Source organism: Lathyrus oleraceus, chromosome 3, assembly GCF_024323335.1.
Source record: "Lathyrus oleraceus cultivar Zhongwan6 chromosome 3, CAAS_Psat_ZW6_1.0, whole genome shotgun sequence".
NCBI lineage: Eukaryota > Viridiplantae > Streptophyta > Magnoliopsida > Fabales > Fabaceae > Lathyrus > Lathyrus oleraceus.
The window spans coordinates 173,476,071-173,496,944 of record NC_066581.1 but is presented as its reverse complement, the minus strand read 5'-3'; the positions used below and the strand labels follow the sequence as shown (position 1 = coordinate 173,496,944).

Here is a 20,874-nt window from a genome sequence, read left to right as displayed (position 1 = left end):
GAACTGTGCACTTGCAGTTTGTATCCCATTCTCGACTCACACAGTCGAGCGATCAAGTTTTTGGCGCTGTTGTCGGGGACTTTTATTTAATCGATATCGTAACTCTTCCGTTACGCTGTAGAGACTAAGGTTTCTTTTTCTTCTATTCTTTCTTTCGTTGATTTGTATGCCACGCACTCGCTCACAAGGCGAACCGCTCTATTTACGAATCAACGATATCGAACTGTATCTCCGAGTCTTACGACGAATTCGGGAATACCGTGCTGAAAACAATCTCCCTCCTATCGAATTTCCTGACCTCAAAGATCTTCTTCTTTCACCCGAGATGGCAGAACCAGCTCGTACTCTTAGAGATTACGCCGCTCCATCGCAAGATGAGCCGCATTCAAGTATTGCTCCGCCCGCAATCGAAGCAAACAACTTCGAACTCAAACCTTCGCTGTTGCAGGCTGTGCAACAGAACCAATTCTCTGGAAATCTTACCGAGGATCCAAACCTTCATTTATCCGTATTTGTTCAATACGCTGATACTGTTAAAGCTAATGGTGTCACTTCAGAAGCAATTCGACTTCGTCTTTTTCCTTTCTCATTAAGAGATAGCGCTAGAAGATGGCTTCAATCTCTCCCTTCCAACTCAGTCACCACCTGGAACGAGTTGAAGAAAGTTTTTCTTGCCTGATACTTTTCGCCAAGCAAAACAGCTATGTTAAGAGCCCAGATAAACGGATTTAAACAGAAAGACAACGAGTCTCTTTTCGAAGCATGGGAAAGATACAAAGACATGATGAGACTTTGCCCACACCATGGTTTGGAAGACTGGTTAGTAATTCACACATTTTATAATGGTCTCTTATACAACACAAGGTTAACAATAGACGCCGCTGCAGGTGGTGCATTAATGAACAAACCTTATGCTGATGCTTACCATCTTATCGAGAGCATGGCCCAAAACCACTATCAGTGGGGAACCGAACGAACAACGGTGGAAAAACCTCAAACGAAAACTGGCATTTACGAGATAAGTAACCTTGATCACGTTAATGCAAAAGTGGATGCTTTGGTCCAGAAAATTGAAAGTTTAAACGTATCACCCCCAGCCTCCGTGGTTGCTATAACTCAGAATTGCGAGGTCTGTGGAATCCAAGGCCACACTCCTACGGACTGTCAACTCTTGACAGGAATCCAAGCAGAGCAAGTAAACTATGCTCAAGGAAGCCCCTATTCGAACACCTATAACTCAAATTGGAAGAACCATCCAAACTTTTCATATAAGAGTAATAATGCTTTGTACGCACCTGGACAGTCTCCAAATCAAGCCCCATCTATACCTCCGGGATATCAGAAACCGAACCCATCCATGCCTAACAATAATACCCCTAGAAAATCCAACTTGGAAATCATGATGGAAAACTTTATAGCTTCCCAACAACAAACCAATAAAGATTTCTTAAACCAGAATGTACACACTGGCGAACAACTTAAACAACTAGCAAGCAAAGTAGATGCCTTGGCTACCCATAACAAAATGCTGGAAACACAAATATCACAAGTAGCTCAACAACAAGCACCTACTGCTGCCCCAACTGGTACATTCCCTGGACAGCCCCAACCTAATCCGAGAAGCCAAGCTCATGCAATTATATTAAGAAGTGGAACGGAAGTGGAAGGACCGTCTGATCCAAGGATAGAAAACCAAAACCCTAAGAAATCAACTGAGGAAAGTGAACCTAAGGAAAAGGAAGAGAGTAATAAGGAAACCCTAGAAAAGAACAAACCTTATGTACCTCCACCACCTTACAAACCACCTATACCTTACCCTCAAAGGCTTGTTAAAACCAAAGATGCGGGCCAATTTAGAAAATTTGTTGATCTCCTTAAACAATTAAACGTTACAATTCCGTTCACCGAAGCTATTACGCAGATGCCCTCATATGCTAAATTCTTAAAAGAAATCCTTTCTAATAAGAGGAAACTTGAGGATAGCGAAACCGTTACACTCCCTGCCGAATGTAGCGCAATAATCCAAAACATGCCTCCTAAACTCAAGGATCCGGGTAGTTTCTCTATACCCTGTCACATAGGAAAATTTGTCATCGACAAAGCTTTATGCGATTTAGGAGCCGGAATTAGCGTTATGCCTTTATCCATATGTAAGAAACTGGAAATGGGAGAATTAAGACCGACCAAAATGTCTGTGCAACTAGCAGATCGTTCCATCAAATATCCTGTAGGAATCCTTGAAAACGTTCCCATACGCATAGGTCAGTTTTACATTCCCACTGATTTTACAATTATGGACATTAGAGAAGATGATATTACACCCATTATACTGGGAAGACCATTCTTAGCAACTGCCGGTGCAATCATAGACGTAAAACGAGGACGACTCACCTTCGAAGTAGGTGAAGAGAAAATTGAATTCATTCTTTCCCAATTCTTGAAAGCACCTGCAATAGAAGATACATGTTACTTCATGGATATCATTGATGAATGCATAAAAGAAGCAGAGTTAGGAGAAGACAAACCTAACCAATGTTTAGCAATAACACCGGACCCTACGCAATGTCTTAACAAACCAACCCCTGAGCTGAAAACACTTCCCAAAAATCTGAGATATGAATTCCTAGACTTAGAACTTGAACGACCTGTGATAGTTAATGCAGATCTAGGAAGACTCGAAACAGAAAAACTCCTACATATCTTAAGGAAGTACCCCACCGCACTAGGATACCACATCACCGATCTTAAAGGAATAAGCCCTTCTATTTGTATGCACCGCATCATGTTAGAAGAAGACTGTAAAACCTCTAGGGAACACCAGAGAAGACTAAATCCGATCCTGAGTGAGGTAGTAAAAAAAGAAATAACCAAGTTATTGGAAGCAGGTATTATATATCCTATATCTGATAGCAAATGGGTTAGCCCTGTACACGTTGTACCAAAGAAAGGAGGCATAACCGTTATTGAAAACGAAAAAGGGGAAACTATAACTAAACGAATCGAATCGGGATGGAGAATGTGCATTGATTATAGGAAACTAAACAAAGCAACCCGAAAAGATCATTTCCCTTTACCATTCATTGACCAAATGTTAGAACGATTAGCAAAACATTCACATTTCTGTTATCTAGACGGTTATTCAGGCTTCTTTCAAATACCAATTCACCCTGATGACCAAGAAAAGACAACGTTCACGTGCCCTTTTGGTACCTTCGCTTATAGACGAATGTTGTTTGGTCTGTGTAATGCCCCTGCAACCTTTCAAAGATACATGATGGCAATATTCGCCGACTTTCTCAAAAACATCATGGAAGTATTTATGGATGACTTTTCTGTATACGGACAAAGTTTCGAAGAATGCCTTGAAAACCTAGAAAGAGTCCTTGAGCGATGTGTAAAAGTAAACTTAGTACTTAACTGGGAAAAGTGCCACTTTATGGTACAAGAAGGAATCGTTTTAGGACACATCATCTCGAACAGAGGAATTGAAGTAGACAAAGCCAAAATAGAGGTAATCGAAAATCTTCAACCCCCAAGAACCGTGAGAGAAGTACGAAGCTTTTTAGGACACGCCGGTTTTTACCGACGATTCATCAAAGACTTCTCTAAGATAACTAAACCTTTAACCGGACTATTGATGAAAGATGTTGAATTCATATTCGACGACAACTGTTTAAAAGCATTTCAAACTCTTAAACAAGCATTGATCTCCGCACCCATAATGCAGACACCAGACTGGAATGAACCATTCGAAATAATGTGCGATGCCAGCGATTATGCTGTAGGTGCTGTGTTAGGACAAAGAAAGGATAAAAAGCTTCACGTTATATATTACGCTAGCAGAACCCTGGATGAAGCGCAAATGAATTACGCCACTACCGAGAAAGAACTCCTAGCAGTGGTATTTGCGCTAGATAAATTTCGTTCTTACTTGGTCGGAGCTAAAATAATAGTCTACACTGATCACGCTGCTATCAGGTACCTTTTAACAAAAAAAGACGCTAAACCTAGACTCCTAAGATGGATCTTGTTGCTACAAGAATTCGACTTAGAAATCAAGGACAAGAAAGGAACTGAAAACGTAGTAGCAGACCATCTCTCTAGACTTGAGAACCTTGAACCGGAAAGAACATCAATTAATGATGATTTCTCGTATGACAAACTTATAGCTACTTTGGAAGAGAACAACTCCGACATGCAAGTAGAAACCACCTTAGCTATATCCGTCACACCATGGTACGCTGATCTCGTCAATTATTTAGCTGCCGGAATAGTTCCACCTACTTTATCTTACCAACAGAAGAAACGATTCTTCTACGACATAAAACACTATTACTGGGATGATCCCTTACTTTTCAAAAGAGGCCCCGATGGTATTTTCCGTCGATGCATACCCGAAGAAGAAGTAGAAAATATAATCCAACACTGTCACTCCGCTCCTTATGGTGGACACACAAGTACATCCAAGACCTGCTCTAAAATCCTACAAGCCGGCTTTTATTGGCCAACTATATGGAAGGACGTACATGCGGCTATTAAGGAGTGTGACAGATGTCAACGCACGGGAAACATATCTAGACGTGACGAGATGCCACAAAAAGGTATTTTGGAAGTAGAGATTTTCGACGTGTGGGGGATAGACTTCATGGGACCCTTTCCATCCTCTTTCGGTAACAAATACATACTCGTGGCAGTTGACTACGTATCAAAATGGATCGAAGCTGTAGCTTCTCCAACAAATGACACCCGAGTAGTAACTAGACTCTTTAAAATATAATATTTCCGAGATTTGGCATCCCAAGAATAGTAGTCAGTGATGGTGGATCACACTTTATATCCAAGGTACTCGAAAAACTACTACTTAAGTATGGAGTAAGACATAGGATAGCAACACCTTACCACCCTCAAACCAGTGGACAAGTGGAAGTATCTAACAGAGAAATCAAGCAAATACTAGAAAAAACGGTCGCCACTTCAAGGAAAGATTGGTCATTGAAATTACCAGAAGCTTTGTGGGCTTACCGAACTGCTTATAAAACCCCCATAGGGACGACCCCATTTAAGCTCATTTATGGAAAATCCTGTCACCTCCCGGTAGAATTAGAACATAAAGCCTATTGGGCTATTAGAAATCTAAATTGGAATTATAAAGCCGCCGGTGAAAAGAGAATCCTTGACATAAACGAATTAGAGGAACTCAGAAGAGACGCCTATGAAAATGCCAGAATCTATAAAGAAAGAACAAAACAATGGCATGACAAGCGTATATCAAGGAAAATCTTCAAGCAAGGCGACGCAGTACTTTTATTTAACTCTAGACTAAAGTTATTCCCGGGAAAACTACGATCCAGATGGTCAGGGCCTTTTCATATCACTAAAATCTTTCCCAGTGGAGCGGTAGAAATAAAAGGAAAATCTACAGAACCGTTCACCGTAAACGGGCAACGTCTGAAACACTATCACTATGCGGAAACCAACGAGGACTCGCAAATCCTACACTTAGACGAAACGCCCCCAGGACCTATAGATTATATTTAACAGTTTCTTTGTCGAGCTTGCGACATTTAAACAAAGCGCTTAGTGGGAGACAACCCACAAATTAGTTTGTTATTTTATTATTCTATTATTATCATTTCCCTATTTCTTTCTTAATTATTCTTTTAATTTCTGTTTAGCATTCATTCTTGATTTATTCAAAAAGAAAAAAATAATAATAATAAATTTTTTCTTCTTTCGGCATTTGGCCAAATCCTGACTTAAACTCATGTTTTCTTTTCTCTAGCTAACACTAACCAGATGGGACATATTGATCGTATGGGTATTAAGTTCAGAGGAATGGCTCAGAAACAAAAGTTTGAAGAACTAGCCGCTAGAGAGATGCTACCTAGTTTATATGCTGATGATTGGGCTATGACTGCCCTTGGACTGAGACAGAGTGTCCTGTATTTGCTGAATCAGATTGGATGGGAGATATCCCCTATCCTGAGACATTTCACCACCTACCGGAGACTCACACTAGAATTCCTTAGCTCATTAATCTATCTACCCAGCCATGGAAAAGGAATTAGCAGAGGTTTTATCCAGTTCAGAATGTTCAATATGGAGTACCAATTTAATATTAGAGACTTCACCAACCTTTTGGGTTTCCCTACCTCCTTTGATACATTCACTGTAAGCCAGGAAGAACTTTTTGAATATAGAGAGCTTGAACACTTTTGGGGTAGGCTGACTGGAAATGATGAGCCCGAAGAACATGAGTTTCTCTCTGGAAACATACACAACCCGACCTTTCGCTATTTCCATAAGATCCTGACCCACACTTTATTTGGGAAGAAGCCAAATAGTACTTCAGTTTCACGTGATGAAGTCTTCATCATATTTTGTGCTTCCCAGAACCGTCCAGTAAACGGTGCCACTTTTATGTTAGCTAATTTGGACCACCTTATCCAGGATGAGCGAGCACCCATTAGAATAGGCAGTTTGATAACTATGATAGGTAATGCTATTGGGTTACGTCAGCCTATGCTTGACCTAAACCCTTTTTGTGGCATTACTACTATGAGTATACCTTTCCTCTTCAACACTATGTTTATAGCAAACCTAGGGACTGATGAGTTTGAGCTTATTATTGATAACCAGGTTCTCTGCCTATTCACCATGCCCGATCCTAGGACTAGTGTTCATAACCAAAGGAACTGGCTCTATAACCTGAATGAAACCCCAACTCCTGCTAGATCCACTGAATCCATCCAGGATTATGAGATTTGTAATGACTATGAGAATTATGTTGACCAGATCCCTCATGCTGAATCTGACCCTCAGACACCATCCGGCTATTATGATATTGACCCTCCTCCTCAGCCTGTTCAGACCGAAGAATCAGCCATACCTGACCTCCGACATCATATGCCCGGAACTGATTATAACACCGCCATTGAAGCTTTGATGTCAGAACAAGACGCCCTCAGAGGAGAATTTACTAACATGAGACACGAAGTTCTAGGATACATGAGCAGTATGACGAATCAGTTTCACGAGTTGCTACATCATGTTAACTCTTTTGCTCCTCCGGCCAGAGATCGTACAGAGGGATAGAGTTTAGTTATTTTTCTAAGTTATTTAGTTTTAAATTAGATTTTTCATTAATGTTATTTGAATTCGTGTTCGCATTTATTTTTTTCTTTCATTTCATTGTTTTCCTTTCCTGTATTACATTATGATCATTTTTATTGAAGCTGTTTATATAATTTTATTATGCAATAGCTATTATGCTCTACTGTTGCTACCTATGAATTATTATTATACAAAGCAGATTAAGCGTGCACAATAAATTAAACTGCAGACTAAACTGATAATAAGCAAAACAAAACAAAATAAATAACAAAAATTAAATCCTTTACCAAAGTGATTTTGTGAAACGCCACTGAAGCCTTTCCAAAAAGGAATGTGTGACGAGCGTCACACTATCCATAACGGACGGCACGCCTATTGCCTGTTACGAGCGTCACACCCCTGTGACGAGCGTAACACTCCTCAGACTAGTGAACGTTAAGGAGCCGTTGGAGACGAACGTTACACCTTTAACTTTTTACCTTCCCCATTCATTTTCATTTAACCACACTTAATTACTTTTCAACCACTTTTTCTTTCCACCTTCCAAATTCCTCTCCTATAAATACCCACCAAACCTTCCTTCATTCACCACAAAACAATTCTCTCCTATCAAATACATTTCTTTTTCTTTCCAAATCACCCCTTCAAAATTCATCACAATGACGGGAAATCAGAATTTCGGAAATATCATCTTCCGATCCATAGATGACAATTATCAGAGGGAGCAATTCGAGCGTTTCCAACAGCGAGGCGTCGCTTCCACCAGGTACCCCGATTTACCTTGTTTACAACAATTAGGCCTACTCCAAGGTATCGAATGGATGCTCCGTCAAGCCAACTTAACCTTCCTTTGCACTCATAATCAACCCACCTACCCATCCCTAACCTTAGAATTCTTAAGTTCATACGACTACACCACTCCCGCCGGTGAAGACGAATTTTAACCGGTACCGCAACCTTCCGGATGTTTAACACCGAGTACTCCCTAACCCAAAACCAATTGAGTACCATGCTACATTTTCCACAGAAGGTCTGCTGCACGCCAGAATCCCTCCAACCTCAAACTGGAACACAGTTGGTGTTTTCGGCCTTTTTAAGAAAATTTCCGGTATAGATACCTACAACTGGGAAGAGCTCCTTCTCTCCCATATACATAACCCCACTATCCGGTACTTTATCCGCATCTTGCAAAACACAGTTTTTGGAAGGCCAAACAACAGCAAGGTCAACTCAAAGGAACTATTTTTCCTCCAGTGCGTCTTCGAACCAGATACTCAGGTAAACGCCGCCTCCTTTCTCTTTCATCATATCCGCACCTTATGTGCTAGAGGCAGGCAACCTTTTATAATCGGTGGATTAATCACCACCATAGCACTTGGCCTACACCTAGGGGATAAACTCCAAACTTTAGAATCCCTACCTCCCCTATCTATGGATATCAGCTACTGTCGATCCAGCCGCTTGATTAAGAACAGAGTAGGCGGAGGATATTATCTTATGGTGAACAACCAGGCAGTCCCAAGCGTTGTTCTACCAAATACTGCCCGCACTGATGTCACAAACCCCGACTGCCACCTCTACGATCTAAACGCTCCCGAAACCACCGAGCCTTCACAAACAAACCCGCAAACAGATGAGTTTGAAGAAATGGAACAAGGTGATCATCCGCCTACACAACAGTCAGTCCCGCTCAACCCTTCCAGTAATGCAACTGGCCCATCCTCCCAACGTCGTCGACGAAGAAGGCCTGCAACCAACGACGGCATTATGGATGCTATCGACGGTATGCAGGCACAAAATGTCGAAATGCTGCAGATGATGCGTCAAATGCAACAGCAACATGATGCTAGGAATGCCATAACCGACCAGCGGTTTACTGAGTTGTTCAGCAGGTTCGACAACTTAGACTTACGTCAGAGATCACCAGGTCCAAGAACCAGAGGCGGAAGACAACCTTAGTTGTAGTTTCTTTTTCCTTTCCACATTGTATTTCATTTCCTTAAAACATTGGGGACAATGTTTAATTTAAGTATGGGGGGGGGGGGAAACTTGTTCTTCCTATTTCCATTGTTCAAGTATGTACTTTTCCTTTTAATGTTATTTCCCATTAAAAAAAAAAAAAAAAAAAAATTTAAGTTAAGTCCCAAGTGTGAAAATTTCTATTATCTATTCCCTCAAAAATTTTCATGAGCCATAACAAAAATTTAACACACCCAATAAGTATAAAGGTCGCTTATTTTATACAACTTGAGTGAAATCAAGACAAAAATCATTACCATAACAACGCTATGAGAACCTCAACATGTTAGATCAGGATAAGTACCTATTATACCGATTCCTCGAACTTTTAGTTTTATAGTAACCCCGAGTAGTTTATACGAGAAGTCAGCACCATCTTAATAGCAAACTACGTGGAGAGCCGATGAATATAAGTGAATGATCCCCCAAAGTAACATAAAATATATGAATATATCAGGAAATGCACTGATTAAATTAGGTGATCCTTACCAGATCATTTAATCTAAAGGTTGCAGATCATGCAAAAACACAATATGAAAGATCCATTATGAGTTGGTTCAGTAGGTATCTGGTACTGAACTCGGTAGGGCGGACTACGGTTCGATCCCCCACAATTTGCAATGGACTGAATAACGAAGTTATCCGACTTATGTACCAGAACTTCTAGCTAAAAGCGGATCATAATCACTAACCGGTTACTCCACTATGTGCGCGAAAAGATAAAGGGCTTAATGTGATTTCGCTAGAATGAAAACGGGTGAAATAAGAGTAAAGGAACTAGGATAGCTATAATGGCATTACTCGAACTGATTTGCATAAGGTGGGGTTATCTGAGGTTGTGACGGTAGTTGTTGATGTCAAGGTTAAACTCAAGTTGCTTCTAAACAAAATCCACTTGCAACCTATTACGAATTGATGTGTGTTTTGAAACTTCGCCTGGCTAAATTTTTGAAAACGATTTCTATACTGAATTTTGCTTGAGGACAAGCAAAGATCTAAGTATGGGGGAGTTTGATAACACGAAATTATATCATATTTTAGGACTTAATTCCATTAAATTCTATGACTATTTATTTCGGTTTACTGCATTTTATGAGATATTACGTGGTATTTTCTTCCTATTTGTCGCAGGTAGTCTATTTTGAAGAACAAGTGAAAATGGAAGAAAAGGAGGTGCAAAAAGGAGAGAAAAGGAACCAAATGCCAAAGCCCAGCCCAAAGCGCACAAGTCACCAATGCTGTGCCTGTGACGGACGTCACAGGGTGCGTGACGAGCGTCACGCAAAACAACCTTGTGACGGACGTCACACATGGTCTGACGAGCGTCACACCATTCCACTACCTTTTTGGCGCAAGTAACGCCCTCAGAAGACTTGAAGAGACGTTGAGGAGTTTGTGTCCTATATCCACGCCGTGCATTTAGCCACGTTGAAGACCTTGGGAAACGAAAAGCAGTTACCAGCACCAATATAAATAGCTATCTCTAAAACCTAAAAGGGTTCCTCGGTTTTTCCACGCTCACATTGCCGAAGCTTTGCCAATTTTCTTTCTTTTTACGCCTTTGCTTATTTTTCTTTTCCAGCAACTTAACATTGTTTATTTATTTATTTCTTTTGCAAGTTCTACATTCTTTTTTTCCTTTGCAATTTACCTTTCCCTTTTTAGCATTTAGATATTTTTCGCATAATAGTTTCTACACCGGAAACTATTGTGCAACTTTTTATCGGATCTAACCTTACGTTAGATTCTAGTTTTATTTCCTTGGTTTAATTTATTGATTAATTGAAGAATCCAAGAACAAATCCTACCGGCTTGTGGTGGAGTGTTCAAGACTATTGTATTACGCATTCAGGTTCTTTAATCATTATTTAATGTTTTGTTTTATTATTTATTTATATTGTCTGCCTGGAATGAGTCTGTTTATGCATGATATGTATTCTTGTTTATTTAGCATGTCTGGCTAATTCGCCTAGATATCGGTATGTAAAGTAAGCAGAATAAGGGATCAAGACTGAGTCGGTCTATTTAAACTTAAAATTAAAATCAATCTTTTTACGGTCTCAACTTACAGGTTTAATAACAAGATTTTTTACAAAAGTAAAGGACATAAAGAAGTTAAAATCAATAGAGCGAGAGTTTGAGGTTTTAACTGGACAGTGTAAGTTAGGCATTAATTCTAGATCAGGGCGAGAGCAAGTTTTAGAGTTAATTAAATTCTGACCTTTTCCAAAAAGTATTTTTAAAGATTGAATGTGAGGACGAGAGTTAAGCATTTGGATTTAATTATATAACCTAAGTTAACAGAGCGAGAGTTTGAGATAAGGGTGTTTAAAACGGTCAGTGTTTTCTTAAAAAGAGTTTCTGCAACTTTATTGCTTTCAAAATATGGTTTTTGACTTAATTATAAGTGACAGCTACATTAATATAAAATCATGGTTTATTCAACAGAGCGAGAGTTTGAGATAAAACCTTTAACCAATAAAGTTAACTGAAACGATTTATTTTAAAACCAAGAAACCGACAAAGACTTGATTCCCTAGTTTTGACGAACTACATACCGATATCCGTTTTATTAATATTTAATCTAGATCTTAGTTTAGCTTTTAGTTTTTCCCCAAACAATCAAACATTTTTTACCTTAGCTTTACGTAGTAACCTTAGATAACGGTATATCGATTCATAAGTCCCTGTGGGATCGATATCTTTTAAAACTACGCGATAGAACTGTGCACTTGCAGTTTGTATCCCATTCTCGACTCACACAGTCGAGCGATCAAGGACATAACTCAAGGGGAGTAATTCCATCCAGCAAATTTACTGGAGAGGAAACTGAAATAAAAAACATCCACAAGGAAACAAACTCAGTGGGAAAATAGAGAAAAGTGAAAGTCTTTCTGCTTAAGGGGCTGACACTCTACAATTGAAAGAGGACAGACACCAGATTTGGTATGGGGATAAAGTACCGCCATAACAGAGAATGAAAATCTCAAACAAATCAAATATGAAGATGCAGGATATGCAAATTATGAAATTATATGAATGTATATGTATATGTATATATGATGATTATGCTGACAAAACGATCACGAAGGATACAGAGGTGTCACAAAGGAATTGAATCACCGGTACAATCATCGGTCAATCCACAAAATATAGAGACAACTGCCGGAGAACAGAGAGATCAACATCCCAAAGGGCTTAACCCTAGCTGGGGAAAGAGGAGATCTGTCGAAGATAGAACATCCAAATTTGTGGGGAATTTTAGGTCAATATCATAAAAATGGGAGACAACCCTACAGAGAAAATAAACAACAAAAGCTGCTCAGAAACCAGGAGGAAACTTTGACTGGGAGAAAATGCAATCCATTTGGTAAGATCAACCACCTCTGAAGATCAACCCTACTGAGGAGATACGAACATCGCTAGGGATGGACAAGCTCCACTAGGGAAGGCCGAAACTCAGTTGGGGACAAGGACACGCCACAGGGTATCTGAATCAACCAACTCAGTTGGGGATAAAGAAAGAAGTTCCACTGGGGATCAAACACTCTGTCGATGAACCGAATCAACACTGACGTCTAGGAATACCAAAAGAGTTAACTGCTTGGGAAACCTCTGATGCTTCACACTTAAGGACTTGCTATTTATTGAAATGATGATATTCCTTTTCCTTGCTTTGGAAAAGTTCTTGCTTTTATATTTTAAAGAAAACTTGATTTTGATTTAAAAAATTAATTTCAAAATGATCATAATAAAATTTAAAACTATTGGCTGAAGTAAAATAAGAGTAGAAATAATTGGAGAAAAGCTCAACTTTATTTAATAGGATGGTAGTCTGTAAATGACAAGACTCCATAGATTTTACAAAGTTGGAAATGGTAATTTACATGGAAAAGGGTTACATTGAATACAAATGATCTTTAATCCTTCTACCAACTCTTGATATCCACTGTACTCTTGACCGCTGCTGGGAGGATGGACTGATGTCAACCCTTGTGCTCAAACAAGTCTTCAAAATCACTGAACACTAGCAGAATGCAGTTACTTGTCATAATCCCTAATTTTTGCATAAGTTGCCCTAAGGTGGTGTACTCAACTTATCGTGAAATTTCTTTCTATTTTATGTCTCTAATTTTTTCCTGGATCGCCCTTTCGGGTTTTCAATCCACCGAGACGCTCATTTTTGCTTAAGCCTCCCTTTCTGGTTTTCAACTTAGCGAGCTGTTTTTTTTAGGCGAAATATTTCTTGACTGCATCTGCATTCACAGGACGAGTGAACTCTTCACCATCCATAGTTGTAAGAATCAATGCACCACCTGAAAAGGTTCTCTTAACAACATATGGGCCTTCATAATTAGGAGTCCATTTTCCTCTGGAATCTGGCTTGAATGTCAAAATCTTCTTGAGCACAAGGTCACCTTCTCTGAACACTCGAGGCTTGACCTTCTTATCAAAAGCTTTTTTCATCCTCCGCTGATATAACTGACCATGACACATGGTAGTCAATCTCTTTTCTTCAATCAAATTCAACTGGTCAAACCTGGTTTGACACCATTCAGCTTCAGTCAACTTGGCTTCCATGAGCACACGTAATGAAGGAATCTCAACCTCTGCGGGGAGCAGTGCTTCCGTACCATACACAAGAGAGAAAGGGGTTGCGCCTGTTGAACTGCGGACGGATGTACGATACCCATGTAAAGCAAATGGGAGCATTTCATGCCATCTTCTGGATATTCTTCTTGATGTTCTTATTCGCAGCCTCAACAACCCCATTCATCTTAGGTCTATAGAGAGAAGAATTATGATGTGCAATCTTGAAGTCTTTCCAAAGAGCTTCCACCATATTGTTATTCAAGTTCGATCCATTATCAATAAAGATCTTACTTGGCACACCATAATGGCATATAATCTGATTCTTGATAAACCTTACAACAACTTGCTTGGTTACATTTGCATACGATGTCACTTCAACCCATTTTGTGAAGTAGTCAATTGCCACCAAAATGAAACGATGTTCATTCGAAGCTTTGGGCTCAATCATCCCAATCATATCAGTTCCCCACATGGAGAAGGGGCATGGGAAAGAGATAACATTCAATAGTGTCAGAGGAACATGAATCTTATCAGCATAAATTTGACACTTGTGGCATTTCTTCACAAATTCGCAACAGTCAGATTCTATTGTCAGCCAATAGTAACCTGCTTGCAACATCTTCTTCGCCATTGCGTGTCCATTGGAATGAGTACCAAAGGATCCTTCATTCACTTCAGTCATCAACAAGCCTGCTTCGTGTCTATCCACACATCTAAGAAAAACCATGTCGAAGTTTCTCTTGTACCGTACATCACCATTCAAGTAGGAATTACCGACTAATCTTCTCAAAGTCTTCTTATCTTTCAAAGATGCCCCAGGAGGGTAAATCTGACTTTGGAGGAAACATTTGATATCGTAATACCACGACTTCTCATTTTTGATCTCTTCAACAGCAAACACATGAGTTGGCCTATCAAGACGCATCACAGACAAATTGGGAACTTCATTCCAATACTTCACCACAATCATTGATGCCAATGTTGCAAGAGCATCTGCCATCTGGTTCTCGTCTCGAGGGATATGACGAAATTCAACCTTTGTAAAGAAAGTTGAAATCCTCCTCGCATATTCTCTATATGGTATCAAACCAGGTTGATTTGTCTCCCATTCTCCTTTGATTTGATTCACAACCAAAGCCGAATCACCGAAGACATCCAAATACTTGATTCTGAGATTCATGGATTCTTCAAGCCCCATAATGCAAGCTTCATATTCTGCCATATTGTTTGTATACTTGAAAAACAATCTAGCTGTAAATGGTAGATGCGTGCCTTGAGGAGTAATAATCACTGCCCCAATGCCATTTCCATATTGATTAACAGCTTCATCAAATACCATTCCCTAATGGGAACCAGGCTCTGGCCCTTCTCCAAGCAATGGTTCATCACAATCTTTCATTTTCAAGTACAAAATCTCTTCATCAGGAAAATCATACTGCATTGACTGATAATCTTCAATTGGTTGGTGAGCCAAATGGTCAGCTAAGATACTACTTTTGATCACTTTCTGAGATCGGTATTCAATATCATATTCTGATAACAACATTTGCCAACGGGCAATTCTCCCAGTTAAAGCAGGCTTGTCAAATATATACTTGATTGGATCCATTTTGGATATCAACCAAGTGGTATGATTCAACATATACTAACGCAGACGCTTAGCAACCCAAGCTAATGCGCAACAAGTTTTCTCAAGCATAGAGTACCGAGTCTCACAGTCGGTGAACTTCTTACTAAGGTAGTAAATTGCAAATTCTTTCTTTCCAGTCTCATCTTGCTGACCAAGAACACAACCCATACTTTCATCAAGCACAATCAAATACATGATCAACGGTCTTCCTTCAACAGGTGGAGACAAAATCGGAGGTTCAAGCAGATATTCCTTGATACTATCAAATGCTTTCTGGTAGTCTTCGGTCAAATCACAAGACTGATCTTTTCGAAGAAGCTTGAATATAGGCGCACATGTGGCAGTCATGTGGGAAATGAATTTGGAAATATAATTCAAGCGGCCGAGAAAACCTTTGACTTGCTTCTCAGTTTTGGGCGCAGGCATCTCTTGTATTGCTTTGACCTTGGCAGGATCAACCTCAATACCCTTCTCACTGACAATAAAGCCCAACAACTTACCAAAACGAACACCAAAAGTACACTTATTGGGATTCAAGCGGAGTTTATACTTCCTCAAACGCTGGAATAACTTCAAAAAATGCTCAACATGTTCCTCTTCATCAATTGACTTAGAAATCATGTCATCGACATGAACCTAAATCTCTTTATGCATCATATCATGAAAAATACTAGTCATTGCTCTCTGGTAAGTTGCACCAGCATTCTTTAGACCGAAAGGCATCACTCTATAATAGAATATTCCCTAGGGTGTAATGAATATGGTCTTCTCTATATCTTCGGGTCCCATCTTGATCTGATTATATCCGGAAAATCCATCCATAAACGAAAAGACTTTGAATTTAGCAGTATTATCTACCAACATATCAATGTGTGGCAGAGGGAAATCATCTTTTGGACTGGCTTTATTCAAATCTCGATAGTCGACACACATGCGGACTTTTCCATCTTTCTTCGGCATAGGCACAATATTGGCTACCCATTATGGGTACTCAACAATCACAAGGAAATCGGCATCAATCTACTTCACATCCCTATCAAGACGCGTTCTTCTCAACTTCTGCTTGACTGGCGGGCATTCTGGCTTCAATGGCAATCTATGCTCCACAATCTCAAAATCCAACCCAGACATGTCTTGATAGGACCAAGCAAACGCATCTGAATACTTTCGAAGAAGATCCATCAACCCCTTCTTAGCATCTGGACACAGTCGAGACCCAATCTTGACTTCCTTCACATCATCTTCGGAACCCAAGTTGACTAGCTCAATCTGCTCTTCAAACAGCTGAATAATCTTTTCATCTTGCTCAAGAAGACGAGACAATTCTTCACTTACCTCTACATCATTTTCCTCTTCGGCCTCAAACACAGGGCATTCAAAATTTAGAGAAGGAGAAGGATCATTGTATTCAATGGGGTTAGGAACCAACCTGCATAATGATTTGATATTTTGATTTTAGAGAAGTGAATTTGTGACCAAATATTATGCAGATGGACGATTATATTGTTTATTTATGTTTTTTTGTGATTACCATTTTCATAATAAAGCAAAAAGTAAAAATAAACATCATAGATGTGGATGAATAGAATTAATTTTATTAATGATCTATTTAAAATGCCTAAACAATGTTCACTTCTCCCTTAGGCATAGGAGAAGGATTTTAAAATATAAAAGCAATTACTTAGATCGATGCAAAATAACAGGAATATCAACGGCAGTGCAATTGTTGCACGTCTTTCCATGTGTTATAAAGTTGGTGCAGTCTTCCTCTTCGCTATCCACTAGCACGGCAACTAAGTGTTGTTCATTGCCATGAATGAACCCTCCGCTATGGAAGCTAAGTTGCATATCTTTAGTTCTAATAGCTGATGAGCCTCTCTGGAACCCCAAACCGGTTCTGCCCTTGTTATCGGAGACCTCAACCATGCGCCCCCACTGGTCATCGATACCTTCTTCTACAATCTTCTGAGCATCTTTCAACGAGGACATAGGTTCCCCAATTCTCTTCTCAACAGCAATAGATAAGGCTTGGAACGGATTCCCAACCTCATCCTCAGCTTCCACATACGAGAAAGATGACAGATGACTAACCAACAACGCCTTCTCTCCTCCTACAATCACTAGCTTGCCATTCTTGACAAATTTGAGCTTCTGGTGCAGAGTGGAGGTAACAGCCTCTGCCTCATGAATCCATGGTCTTCCCAATAAACAACTGTAGGCTGGGTGGATATCCATTACTTGAAAAGTAAACTGAAAATCACTCGGACCTATCTTGACTGGAAGGTCCACTTCACCAATAACCGTTTTGCGCGAGCCATCAAAGACTTTGACAATCACCCCACTATACCTCATGGGAGCTCCATGGTAAGATAACTTTGACAAAGTTGACTTCGGAAGCACATTGAGTGACGAACCGGTGTCAACAAGAACATTTGACAAAGCATCTTCCTTACAGTTCATTGAAATATGCAAAGCCAGATTATGATTTCTTCCCTCCTCAGGGAGTTCTTTGTCACAGAAGCTCAAATTATTACATGAAGTGATGTTAGCTACAATATGATCAAATTGATCCACAGTAACATCCTGCTCTGCATATGCTTGTTTAAGAACTTTCTGTAGTGCTTCTCTGTGTGCTTCGGAATTCAAAAGCTGAGACAACACTGAGATCTTTGAGGGAGTCTGGAGCAACTGCTCAACCATATTAAATTCACTCCTTTTGATCAATCGGAGTACCTCATCATCATCATTGGTTTTCAAGTTGTTGGATTCACCAGACTTATCCTTTGAACAACCAACCAGATCTACATTAGGCACCTCCGCCTTCTTACCAATAATTAATTCCTCTTTGTTTTCTGGGACCACAAGCCCAAACACTCCATCACTGCGGGTTACCTTCGTAACATCAGCAATGCTCACTACTGAACTAGTCGTAGGTAACAGGACCTCTTGACCATTCTTCATCATTGTAGCATTATACTGGTACGATACAACCTTATGAGATGAATACGGGACTGGGCCCGCTAACCGTATTACCAACGGTGATACTGATCTTTGACTGATATTCTTATTATTGTTGTTATCATACTGAATTATCAACCACTCTTGTTTCTTGAAAATGGGCACTATGACATTGATGTCGTCATCTACATGACAGGATTGAACAATTTAGATCATGCCTTCATCCATCAGACACTGGATGTCCCTTTTCACCATATCACACCCTCTTGGGTTCACACTACAAACAACACAACCATTATGGTCATGTTCACAGTCACTCACCAAACAGATATCTTTGTGCATCTGCACCAAAGATCTTCGGATAAAAGGGACATCAAAAACCATGAACTCACCAGGACAACCGTCCACCATATTCACTGAAGAGTTCCCATGAGCGGGCAAAGGGTTAGCTTTCACATTTGGCGCACAGTCCTCAAAGGACACCATACCATTTTTCATAAGCTTTTGAACCTCATATTTCAATGGATAGCAATTTTCAATATCATGCCCGGGTGCTCCTTGATGAAAAGCACAATGAAGCTCAGGTTTATACCACCAGGGAAGTGGTTCTGGGATTTGCGGTGGGTTCCTCGGTTGAATTAAGTTTTTGAGAACTAACGAGGGATATAACTCTGCGTACGACATAGGAATCGAGTCAAAAGAGACCTTCTTCCTCTCAAAGTTCTACTGATGATGATTGTTGTTGGTATTGTTGTTGTTGTAGGTGTTCGTTCTTTGTTGCGGTTGTTGTTGTTGACGTTGATGTTGTTGTTGTTGAATTGGTGTTGTTTGCTGATTAGAAAATACCAGAATTACGGAAGATACTTGATGATGATGATGTTGACGGGGTGGTGGATTTCTTCTGATCTGAGGCCTCCTCTGCCTCCAACCGGAAATTGCATTTGTTTCACTGCCCTTCTTCTTGCTGAAACTACTACCATACCTCTTACTCGTTGATGCATCATCTCTTAACAAACGTCCTTCACGGACCCCTTCTTCAAGTCTCATCCCCATATTTACCATTTCATTAAAATCACTGGGGGCACTAGCAATCATTCGTTCATAGTAAAATGAACTCAGGGTTTTCAAGAAGATCTTTGTCATCTCTTTCTCCTCCAAAGGAGAAGTGATCTGGGCAGCCAACTCCCTCCATCTTTGCGCATACTCTTTGAATGTATCCTTGTCTTTCTGAGACATAGACCTCAATTGGTCTCTATCCTGAGCCATGTCCATATTATACTTGTATTTCTTCACAAAAGCCTCTCCCAAGTCATTGAAAGTGAGGATGCTTTCACTATCCAATCTCATATACCAACGGAGTGCAGCACCGGTCAGACTTTCTTGGAAGTAGTGAATAAGCAATTGGTCATTATCTGTCTAGGTTGACATCTTGCGAGCATACATCACAAGATGACTGGGCGGACAAGAATTCCCCTTATATTTTTCAAAGTCAGGCACTTTGAACTTCACCGGGACTTTAACATTGGGTACCAGACATAACTCGGAAGCACTCTTCCCAAACAGATCATTACCTCTCGGCGTCTTCAGTTCCTTGCGCAGCTCAAGGAATTGGTCTTTCATCTCATCCATCTTCTCATAAACATCTGGACCCTTAGACGGCTCAGAATGATAGATAGTGTCCTCTACACGAGGCAAAGTGTGCATAACTGGAGGTGGCACTGACATGACCGGGCTAGATGTCGGCATGGAAGAAAATGTAGGCGCAAAGCCTTCTGGCACAAAGTTGGGTGGCATTCCCCACGGGAATCCGACAGGCAGGTTTGGCGCGAAGTGGGCGGTAGCAGCGGGCACGGTAGAGGTAACCACTTCTGAAGTAACATTCCTCGCGGGAGGAGTTGCAGGTGTTGGAGAAGCTTGGCTTTGAGCAGCAAGAACTGACTCCATCATGGCGGTTAGTCGGGCGATCTCGTCCTTCACCTCTCTGTTCTCTTGCTCTAGATGTTCCATGATTTTCTGATGATTAGCTTTGGTATTGTACCGGTGAATCAACTTGGCTAAAGCACAGAAGAAACACCAGTCAGACACCTGGCAAAAACCTACTTATGCAAATGATGCATGAAATGCAATGCTTGATTATTTTTATTTCCAAGGAACTTACTATATCTTTTGCAAATATATAATATTTAAATGGAAATTGCAACAATTTTGATATGACCAAAAATCTCTTTTTATTTATATAAATTGGAAGGATTACACTGAGTACAATTTTAGAAACCAAAAAAAGTAAAAAGATACATGAGAAAAGGAGACTAGTCATCCTAAGGATCCCTAACCATAATGTTAGAAGATCTAACTGTAGGCGCGTACTTCTTTTGAATGTGACGGATCTCAGTCTCAAAAGAAGCCTTCATCTGAGTCTTCTCGAGGACAAGCTGGTAAATAATCTTCTTCCAAGCAACGGAAGGCTGAGGTGTGCTAGAAGATGAAACCTTTGGCTCTCTCTTACTCTTCGTCACTCGGTATTCAAGTAGCTCAATCAGTACATCTTTGTCCTCAGACTC

General features: G+C 40.1%; 1 pseudogene; it reads right to left on the bottom strand.

Annotated features, from left to right (window-relative positions):
- Positions 1-710: 710 nt before the first annotated feature.
- LOC127133786 (uncharacterized) lies at positions 711-810 on the bottom strand (annotated as a pseudogene).
- Between the last annotated feature and the right edge of the window lie 20,064 nt (positions 811-20,874).